Source organism: Sebastes fasciatus, chromosome 15, assembly GCF_043250625.1.
Source record: "Sebastes fasciatus isolate fSebFas1 chromosome 15, fSebFas1.pri, whole genome shotgun sequence".
NCBI classification, from domain to species: Eukaryota; Metazoa; Chordata; class Actinopteri; order Perciformes; family Sebastidae; genus Sebastes; species Sebastes fasciatus.
In genome coordinates, this window is record NC_133809.1 from 12,726,473 (window position 1) to 12,737,086 (window position 10,614).

Below are 10,614 nucleotides of genomic sequence, written 5' to 3' on the forward strand. Positions count from 1 at the left end.
CATAATCCATCCAGGCTGTTTTCTGACATAGTAATCTGAACCTTTAACTAATGATTGACACATGTTGAAGCAGTATTATTCAGTTGTTTGACCACTTTGAGACAGAAGTTGTCATGGCTAATATGTTCGCAAACAACTCCTTTTTTCTGCACGTTCCAGCTGAACTATTTGGGAAACTGTAATTTTATTATTACAGTTCATTTCCTCTTTTAGAAAAAAATCTCAATTCCCTGCAATTTAGAAACCAGACAGCCAACACATGCACTGAATTCAAGATTATATTTCACATAGTCATATTCAATATGTATTTGTGATACCGTGTTGATTACTTAGGGATACATTTTGCTTACCTCTCTCCAATGGCTGGTCAGAGGTCAGGGTAATTACTGTCTTCTGAAGTTGGTAAAATATGCGACATCAATGAGGCTCAACTCGGGGTCAAATCTCCACATTGTTCTTCTAACTTGGCATTGATGAAGCAACATGGCTGTCAGCAAAAAACAAAAGAGAGAACATTTAATTTGGACATTAATTTCATTTGAAATGGAAAGAGGTGATCACAATATAATCTTTTGTTGCATGCAAGACCTTGACATTTTACAAAAGCCGTCAGAAGAACTTCCTTCATTTCTTCTTCACTAGCGTGGACTTCAACACTTTAACAAGTTAATATCAGGTACAGCAGCCCGGTCCGCACGAAAAGGCGTGTAAATGACACGATAATGCGCAAGGCAAAAGCGTGTAATAAGAACGCCGTTCTTGCTTTTAGGTGTGTCATTTGTACACCGCGTCTTTGAGATCTTTAAAAGCGCTATATAAGTTGAATTTATTATTATTATTATTATTATTATTATGACACCATGTAGTCTGTATGGACTGCAAAATACATGCATCCGTATGAATATGCCACGCTCAGAGCTAGCGACGTAGAATAAAAGGTGTGAAAAACTGCTTATGACGGGCAGGAAGAGAGGTGGATGAGACTTTCAACCAGGAGACCTGTGTTCGAGACCAGTGTTTTGTTTTGTAAGATACGTTAGTGACGTTTGTGACGTGTTTTTTGTACCTATGTTACGTTGTGTGGTTATTTTAAGGCTGACCATGACGTTTTTCCTAAACCTAACTAAGTGGTTTTGTTGCCCTCCTGCTGGTACTGCACCAGCATACATGCGTGTATGAATTCCCACCTCGTTGAACCAAACCATCGTCATACTAAAAGAGGCCACAATACACTCACACTGACATTTGTGACATACAAGACTTCACCCACCTAATTAAATTAAACTGCAAACGTACATTTAACTATACGTGTGTCAACAACATTTAGAATGCCGAGTCCTCTCTTGCACACTTTGCATAAGTTGTATAATCACACCTGACCCCTCCAGTATGTGACCCTGACCCAAATCCTTCAGCATAAGCTTAAGTCAAAGATTTCTGGTTCAGGGTGAGGATTAAAATAACTTTGACATTATTATCATGTATAAGTCTAAAATAAGCTGACACTAATGTAACATCATTGTTGAATTTTAGCATCATTTATGCATAAAAGCAGCCTGATCTTGTAGCTGAGTCTTGTAGATTAATAGTGTATTCTTAGATTCACTGTATATTCATGAGTCATTTTAGATATTTTTACCAAGATAAACAAATACTTGTCAGTCTTGACCAGGATTTTGCTCAGACAAGCCTGACCTTCTCCCACCGGCTGATGACTTGAATCAGTGTCCAATTAGAGAGGTCAGTTTAAATTATGCAACAGAGGGAAAGTGGTACTTGCCATCTGTCAGAAGAGGTTATTTCATTAGGGACGGAGACTGGGTGTCTCTGGCTGACAGAGTCTGTCACAGCAAGAGACACCTCTTCTGTTACATCCATGATCTGTAGCGTAGCTATTATAGCACGTAGGTGTCCAGTGGCGTTTTAAGGTGGGGCACCAACTACTTTGGACGGATGCAAAACCAGAAAATTACACAATTTTACTAATTCATATAGTATGCTATTTCACATTTCCCACACGGTTAAATATGACCAGGACCAGGTACCATCCACCATCCGCTCCGACCACACAGGAAGCAAAAAAAGTGTCTTCTGGTGGACACCAACGTGTTTAATCTCAAGTTTTTCTTCAAAAAGCAGACTTTCACATGTGTGCTGTAGAAGATCATCCACATCGTTCATAGTGATCACAATTACATATTTCCAATTAAACAGATACATAGGTGAATATATGTAAAAGTAAATGAAGGGATACAAAAAAAACATAAAATAAAATAAAACATGAAACATGCCAGTGGTCAACATAAATAATGACTTAAGTAAAAAACATTAAATTGTGAGCACAGTGTCACCGTTTTAATAGTTTTTTTTTGCTGAAGTTATTGTCTTAACATATTTAATTTCTTGAAAACATGAAATTGAGGTTCAAACCTATATTTATGCATGTAAAACTTTGCAATATATAGGCTATAATGACTAAAGATTGAATAGGAAATACTCTCTCATATATTGTGTTGAACCTTAAAAAAAAGTTTTCCAGTAGAAGTTCAAAAGGTAATATGGGTCGTCACTTACATCATTGCCAATTCTAAGTTGCTGAATAGAGTTAACTTTCGTGTGAAATCTTTCTAATTTTAAAATAATTTTCAGAATTTCGTTCCCCCTCTTCAATCCATTTTTATCTCGATCTAATAAAGGCGTCCTCTGCTTTAAGCCTGTACAGTACATGTTATCAGGTTTATTTGTTGAAAGACTCTCAGGGGGCTTAGAGAGGTGATCCTTCTTTACTTTGCTAGTTCAGAATTATGTTTACTCAGGTACTTGGGAATTTAAAATGTCATAAGTTCATTTGATACAATACTTTTTTCAGTTTGAGCTTTATTTCAGTACTGATGAATCAGTCTCTTTATTTCAACTTTTACAGCTTTGTGTTTAATTTCCAGTAAGACGTATGGTATGATGAGAGGAGGGGAATAAAGGAATATGAATATAAATAGCTTTGTGATCTATTCAAGGAGTGGTCAAAATTTGTGTTGTTGTATTCTCTTTAAGGTTTTTGGAAACGAGTCAATATAATACAATTACACAAAATGACAAACTCTTGTATTGTTAGACCAGGTGTATACTTTATCAATGGGGAACTAGATATCTATCAAATTAAATCTTTGCATGGAGAGTTTTAAGTAAGAACTTAAGTTGGTATTTTGCTTTGATGGCCATCTGTCAATCACATTATCATGAACAATGTTAAAGTCACCACCATCAAATTCATATTTTAATCAATTGACAGCCCTAATTGCTAGCCAACTTTGCTACGTTGCATGTGATATTAATCTTTTCACGACATTTTTTTCCTCTTGTCAGAGCCTGAACTCAACATTTTGGAACGGGAGTCACATTATTTCACATTATAAAGTTCAAGTTAATATCCGCAGTCTGTTTAGAGGCAAGCTACCTGTAATTACGTTTTCACAAATAATGCTAAAATTGGTAACAGAGCCATCTTGGATCCAACCATATTATATCATGAGCAAATGACGACAACAAATAACGGCAAATAACCAATCAAATTGCTGCAGTGTAACAGGCAATCAGCCGCATGTGGCATCAAATTTATGCCATCCACTTTCATTGCCAAAAGCTTTGGGCATGCGCATTGTTGTTTTTCCACACTGGAGGCACTTGACATCGCGAGCATGGCTCTCGGACCAATCGATTTAAAATACCATTTTAAAACAAACTATTATCCATGCACTAACTGAATTGTATGATAATGATAATTACCAGCAACAAACCAGGATCTTTAATGTCACGCATTAACCCAGAATTATATTAATGTCTAAATTACTCAGTACCACTATGACACACTTTATTCTGTTGCCAGCAGGTGCGGACTTTACTGCTTATGCAATCAAAGGTGTATATAAAAAATAAAAAGCATCTTTGAATGTCAGCAATTACCACTTCTGTGGTAACCTTTAAATCACATATTTAGATGTATTCAATTATTTCAATATACTCTATATAGACAGACAGACAGTACAGAGCTAATTACCAATAAAACCAAAATAGTTTTTCTTTAAAAAATGTGAAATAACACATTTTGTTTGTAGATACTGTGTTTTCCCCTGAAGATTGCATAAAATGAAGTTAACTATATATATGCCTACCTAAAAAAAAAATCAAAATAACATAAAAAAACCCTCTGATATTCATTTACAGTGAGGTCCCAGCTTTTAACCTTCCCTTGGAGAGCTGAGAAAGACGAGTGCCTCAGGGCTACAGTCTAATATTAATCATGTTTGTCGTAGCATTCCTCTTTGTGAATATCCACTCTGGGCTGATTATCTGTGTGATCCACTCTAGTAGACCTGCAGCAGTGAACATGCCAATGCCAATGTGTATAAGTATACAGTAAGGACCGGTGCCAACGTTAACTCTGTGACCTCGTAATGGAGTTTATACGTGCAGGATGTTCTTAAGTCGTCCATAATCTGTGACGAAGACCTGCTCATACAGTAAGTGTAGTAGCCTTAAGATTAATGCCGCTTTGAACCTGTTAACACTCATGTAACCACACATGGATACTGTGTGGACATGTGAAACATATCTGAGATGTGGAGGCTGAGATACTCTTTTTTTTCTGCATTCAAGGGAGTAAAAATTAAAATAATGTGTTTGAGGTTGGTAGGAAAAAATTTCACTATCTTGCCCTGTCCTCCAGGAAGGTCAAGGTCATGCAGAGCAAGTGGATTGGAGGGATTCAATGCCTTTCTCAAGGAAACTTCACAACTGCACAACGTCTTATATCATAGTATTCAGATCCTCATGTTCAGGGCTGTAGTTACCATTACTGACACTGTGTTTTTTGCTGGAAATTTTGGGGGGTTTAGTGACCTAGGGGGAGTTTACATTTTAAATACGTACACATGTGCAACAGGCTGACTCCAGTACGTCTATGTTCAGACTCAATATACCTAAATTTGCCTACTGTTGCAACATCAAAATAAATAAAGGACCATTAATATTAGTTCCTATATGATACTTTGGGGAATAGAAACATGTTTTGACGCTTTCTTTTCCGATCAAAAAGTGGCTCAATGCATCAGTGTTAAATAAAAAGCCTGAAAAAAATAAAGTCTAAAGTTATGTTTCCAGGTTAATCATGTATTTGATCAAAGAATAAGTAAACAAGCATTTGACACAAACCTGTGATATCTGACGCTTTTGATACTCGATGCTACGGACGCATTTCAGCCAGTACTAAAAAAATATTGAGGTTCAAAATCCAGCCCATAAAGGAATTGTATTTCTGGCTATTAAGAGTAGAGTTTGAAACAGCATTTAGACAGTTAAGTGAATAAATGTAATATAAAATAATTAATTAAGGGGGTGAGGGTAAACTGGGGTGACTATGGGGTGATTCATGACCTCAGTGTTTCTAAAATCCTGGCTACAGCCCTGCTCATGCTAAGAGATTGCTGCTGTAACTACACGTCTGCCAAGTTGGTAGTACTCTACAGATAACCAGTATTAAAGTGTAGCACAGAGGGTTTAATTCCCATTCATGATTTTGTGCACCAGCGTGTCCCAGTTTGCAAAAAAACACCAACAGAGGGCAGCACGTCGAACAGTCCCGGCAGGAGGCAAAACCCCCCAACTGTTTGAAGCCAGTGAGGAGGAAAAGTATGTTCAGGCTCTGCAGATATACAAATAACTCATTCAGAAATAAACCTCTTATTTCCCAAGCTACTTTTGACTAAAACTCATGACCCACTCTCTTTTATAAACACTCGATAAAGGACATATTTTATGGAAAATGTGGAAATCAATTATTTCTGTTGAGTAAATGAATTTCAGTGGATAGATTATGGGAAGTGAAAATCTGAAAGCACATGCGGGAAGGATGAAGTTGTCAGGAATCTGAAGCAGTGCATTTCAGTATTTCCTTCTCACTATACAGTAGATTGATTATGGAAATCTGGTGGTTAATGATGCACATAAGAGTGTGTGTGCAATATGATATGCATCAGTCCTTTCATTCTGCATTTTTGCTTTTCTCAGAGAGTTGGTAATAGAGAGAAAATGAGATCCATTTCTGAACTCAAACTCGGGATGTTACATGTTAGGGCGCTTTCACAAGCCAACATTTAACCCGTTTTATCAAACTCTGGTGTTTCAACCCCTGGTGTGGTTCGTTTGGGCGGTTGTGAACGCAGTAATCGTACTCTGGTGCGGACCAAAACACCCGGAACAAGACCGCTTGCGAAAGGTGATCTCAGACTGTTTCGAAGTGAACCAAAACACAGGCTGCCTGTACAGGTATTTGTTGAGATGGACACAGGTAAACAATAGGTTAACATGAGTGGGAATGGATGGACCTGGACTTCTGCAGAAGTACGATGTTTGCTTGACATCCGTGCCGAAAAGAACATTCAGAATATGATAAATAAAGTCCACAAATATAGTTATGTTTACGAGTCATAAACTGGAGGAGAAGGAATTCGTGCGCAGTCGATCGGTGCAGAGCGAAAGTGAAAAAACTTCAACAACAGCTCTTTAGGTGAAAAAGATAAATTCACTCCGTACACAGTCACAGTCCACTTGGATTTGTGCACTGTGAAACCTAACCAGACTAAATAGAAAACAACAAAAACATTTTACTGTGATTCGGACTAGCCAAACGGACTATGGCTTGTGAAAGCGGCTTAAAGCCCTTAGCCACCAGGATGCCCAAAAATGCATCCATTCTGATGGCCTGATGATGGTCATACTGTAGGTGTTGGTAAAAGCCATTTGTGGATGTTTGATGATTCAGCCTGATTCAACCTTTTCCTTTTCACAAGGCACACTGTAGCATCTAAAATTCAAAATGTCTTTCCCCCCACCTTCCACTTATTTCACTGAGGTGCTAAAAACCAACTGTTCAAAACATGCTAAAGGCTCAAGTGAATATGTTGTCAGTGTTACATTATTATTGTGAAGCACTGCAGTATGAAGTCAAACTGCACTTACAGCACAATTACGAAAAAAATGCTGACATGATGGTGATTGTGAAGGATTACCAAGTGTGCAACTTTGAAGTCTAATAGCTGATTTTCATATCATACATAAATTAAAGGGGCAGTAGGCATTATATTTTTGGCATCATTGGGCAAAAATTCCATAATAACCTTTCAGCATATTGTAATTCAAGTGTTCTGAGAGATAACTAGACTTCTGCAGCTCATCATGGCTCTGTTTTCACGCTTTAGAAAATCAAAATGACCAATCACGGGTCATTTCATTGAGAGAGCATTCCTATTGGCTGTGCTCTGGTCATATGACCGGAATTTGGCGTTCCTTCACCAGGCGGCGTCACAAACGTTCTCATTTTACAGCTAAACAGTGCACTACAATATGAATCTGAAAACATTTGAGGTGAGAAATAGGCATTACAGTAACAGAATATTGATTCATATTTGATCAGCGCGGCCTAGTTTGACCGTTTGGTTGGAGTTCGCGAGTGATTGACAGCCGGCTCTCATAGACAGCAGCTGGACAGCAGACCTCAGATCAGCTCTTACTGCCCCTTTTCCTCCGGTATGGGAAATATTGCAGATGCCATTAGGAGCACCGGAGGACACAGAGGCACATGATTTTTTTTCAGGTTACCTGTTTCATGTACTACCGACTCTTTTTTAAAATCATATTTGCTTCAATATCGCCTACTTCAGCTTTAATGGAAACCAAATGTTCTCTGGAATGTGTAATTAACACCTGTTTTGATTTGGAAAATGATCAGCACTAACATAAGAGTATTTAGTAAACACTCTTAAACATGCACTTTAAATGACTGCCTGACTCAGTAAATAGTCAATTCCCTCCTAAAATGCACTCTAGCTGCTCAGACTTAAATGGGAAGTGGCTGAAAATGACTCTTCACGCAGGTAGCATCAGTGTAAATAACGAACACAATATATTCTGTCCTGTGGAGAGCTAACAACCTCAAACTGTGACAACTATGAGGGTCCTGCCACTCACACCACCTCCTCTCAATCACTTGTTTTGCACATTTTGTTCACAGGTCCACACATGATTATATTTACGGAGGAATAGAACAGAACAGAATAGGACTAGTGGACTAAGATGCAATGTGACTGCAATGTCCCCAGTTCGATATCAGCTAGGGGACCTTTGTTACATTTGTAATAACTTCGCTAATGCTTTCATAACGAATATAACCAATGGCCGAAAGCTACAAAGATAAAACCCAAGTTGTAGTAAAGTGTGTTTTTTTCATTAAAGCCGATGATTCATAACAAAACACAAATCACAGTAAGCCATTCTCCTAGGGAAGAACATGCACTTAACATTCAAATAGCAGGGTTCAATAAATATCAATATCAGTTTTGTAGTTGTCCACAGAGAGATCTGCAACACAGTGAATACAAACTAATGACAAATAAACAAAATTAGGAGAAGAACAATTGTCTTCATTTAGGGAGCAGCAAAAGGCAGGTAGGAGGAGAAAAAAGAGAGTTAAACGAAATAATTAATTTTATTGGCCAAATGCCAATGTCAGTTTGGATTAGTCTCACTAAACACTAATTTCTTCCAATTGCATCCATGTGCAGGTTACATAACATATGACAAGTTGACCCTAAACTCACTTATAGGCCTCAAAATCACATCAGACTTTTATGAGGAGACAAACAGTATCAGCCTGTTCAAAACAACAGGGAACACCAAACCTCCAAACAGCCAGGATGTCGAGATAAACGCTCATATGATAATGTTGCACGAGGAAAAATCATATAGGAGGACACTTCAACCTTGCTGGTAGAGAATACAAATCACTGATTAGATTAAATATTGAAAGATGCTGCCGTTCTGAAAAGACACTGATGACATCAAGTCGTACATCAGGGACGTCTCTTCTGTAGAGATATCTGCATGTGATACATGTGATGAAAGATTAGATTGAGATCAGTTTTAAATGACCTATTAAAGACGTCACATGCAATCAGAGTTTAAAAAAAAAAAAAAGGCCCGTGGTCTTGTGGGGAATTATATCAAAGCTCGCTATAGTTGACAGGTGGAAGTCTAAAGATTTATCGCTCATGTCTTTGTTCTGCGTAAGATGGAGAGGTGAAGATGCCCAGGAGGGTTTTCTCCAGCTGTCCAAGCTGAAGAGGAGTTAAAAGGCGGCGTTCCCATGCTGGAAGAAGGAAGATGGAACAGTGACTCCTGGTAACCAGTGAAATGGAGCTTGTTTATCATGTTCCCCGTGGACAGGCTTCATTTTATCTGGTAGGAATGGAGTAAAGCAGCAGGAGAGACAGAGCGGGAGTGGGAGGGAGGCTGAGGAGGAAAAGAGTAAGGCATGATGATGGAGGAGAGGCAGAGTGAGAGGCAGACCTAGGCCCAATCCCAAACCAACCCCTACACCCATTTCCACTCTGTTCGTGTGTAGGGTTCGCCATATTAAGTGCCATCCCAAACCAATTAGCGGGGAGTGGAAGTGGGTTATAAAACCCTCCAACAGCGAGCCTGCATAACCAACTGCCCTTACTGACGACGTGCAATGCCGTTTTGTGTTTCTCATGGAACACCAGCTCCAGTGTAAGTTACATGCGACTACCAGTACAAACATGCACAAACTAAGATAGACATTAAATTTATTCCACTTTATTGTCATACAGACGTTATCAGTTTAAAGTTAATAGATTGTATTTAGGATCAAATATACCCTTGTCTAGTCTAGAAAACAGTAGACATGTTCATTTGATTGTAAAGTGTTGCATATATATAATTTGTTTACCCCTATCAGCAGCTGTAACCCGAAAATTTATTATTTCTTCAACTGTGCAATAATCTGGTTTACTCTGGCATTAACACTGCATTTATTTATACAGCACATTTAAACTAATATTCTTATTTATTTACATTATTTTTACATTTTTACACATTTAATGATAGATCCTATTTTTCAGCATTATTATTTGCACTGTTGTAATACATATTTATTATTTATATTTTCTTATAATTTCTCTATGTTTATTTCCATTCTAGAATGGGAGCAAAACGTAACTCAATTTGCCTCCGGGGATCAATTAAGTATTTCTCGTTCTGATATGTATTTATAGTTTCCTTGCCGGAGAGAGGGGAAGTTCGTCCCGAAGTGGCCGCCGTTTTTTTTTTTATACCCTTACACCCTAGGTTGCTTTATTGAGCTGTGACTGTGACCACAAACGGAGTTCACTCCCGTCACGGAGTGGGAGGGTGTAGGGGACGAGATTGGAATTGGGCCCTGGAGGGAGGAGAAGATGGAAAAACAGGGTGATGAACCTGGAGATACAGCGCTGCATGGCAGGGGAACAAAGAGGTTGAGAAGCGGAGAAGGAGGTCAGGTCCATTGACAGCCCACCAGGGATGCATTTGTGTCCCGGCATATTAATCCACACCTGCTTACAGCCCACGGCAGCATGACAGAGGCAGCGCGGAAACCATGACTAAACCCACTGCAGAATATAGACCTGTCAAAACTACACAAGCCGACACATGTATCACTGTAGTGTTGTGATTCTTGACTGATGTGATGCCCTCATATTTTTACACCAGTCATAGCAGACA